General features: G+C 36.0%; 1 protein-coding gene across 1 annotated transcript in view; it reads right to left on the minus strand.

Moving 5' to 3' along the window:
• OTOA (otoancorin) overlaps window positions 1-1009 on the minus strand; it is a 97143-nt gene that overhangs the window by 84923 nt on the left and 11211 nt on the right. The gene's annotated exons all lie outside the window — the stretch shown is intronic.

Genomic DNA, 1009 nt, shown 5'->3' on the forward strand with positions numbered 1-1009 from the left:
AAAATTAATAAAATTTAATAATTTTTAAAAATGAGGAAAAAAAACAGGAAAAAAAAAACCAAGAGAGAAAAGAGAAAATAAAACCCTCAATGATCACATCCTGCAATTCTTTCCTCACTTGCACTGCAGCCGCCATTGAGAACAACTCACAGTCAATTGGCCAACCTTCTTCAAACTTACAGAGCTGTGGTGGCATAATGCATAGGGAGTTTTGCTGCCAATACAAAGGTTGCACCTTTCTGATGGTTCAAATCCACCAGTGGCTATGTGGGGAAATGATGGGCAATCTCCTCCTGTGTGATTTACAATCTCTGAAAAATGGCTGGAGGGTCAGCTATGAGTCGGTTCCAATTGGACGACAATGAGAGAGTTTTTCTAAAACCTTATTCCTTCTTCTCACTTTGGCATCTCACTTGTGATAAGCACACTTTCTTCTCTATTTTGTTTTCAGTTTCGAAGAGTAGAAAAGGGAACAGATGAAGTTCTTAAGAAAACGGGGGGCAGGGGGACCACAAAAACTCAATAATTTATTGAAGAACTATGCTTTCTTTTACTCTAACCTAAAACAAGAATTATCTTGATTCAGATATTTCAAAGTGTTTTCCTTCTTTGAAGATATTCTGAATTTAAGATTCAAGGAATTTCTAGAAATAATAAAAATGATATTTACAAATTAAAAAATATATATAGGAAAAGCTTGCTCATTTGCAAAAATCTTATTCCATGCTAGTCCAACCTTGTTGTTGTTTTGTGACATTGAGTTGGAACCAACACTTAGCTCATCCTCCAGTGTGTTTTAAGAGGCAGTAAATCTCATGGGAGGAGATTGCCTATCCTTCTCCCATGGAGCTGCCAGTGGATTTGAACTGCATGCCTTTGAGATTGCAGCACAGCTTCTTACAACTAGGCCACCAAAGTCTGGCCTAGCCTAGCCTAGGGCAAAATATTTCTCTTTTTTTTGCATCTTTTTTTAATTTTTTTTCTATAATTATATTTTATTAATTTTCAT

Source organism: Elephantulus edwardii, unplaced genomic scaffold (assembly GCF_000299155.1).
Source record: "Elephantulus edwardii isolate Elephantulus edwardi_28Jun2011 unplaced genomic scaffold, EleEdw1.0 scaffold00117, whole genome shotgun sequence".
In the NCBI taxonomy this organism is placed as follows: domain Eukaryota; kingdom Metazoa; phylum Chordata; class Mammalia; order Macroscelidea; family Macroscelididae; genus Elephantulus; species Elephantulus edwardii.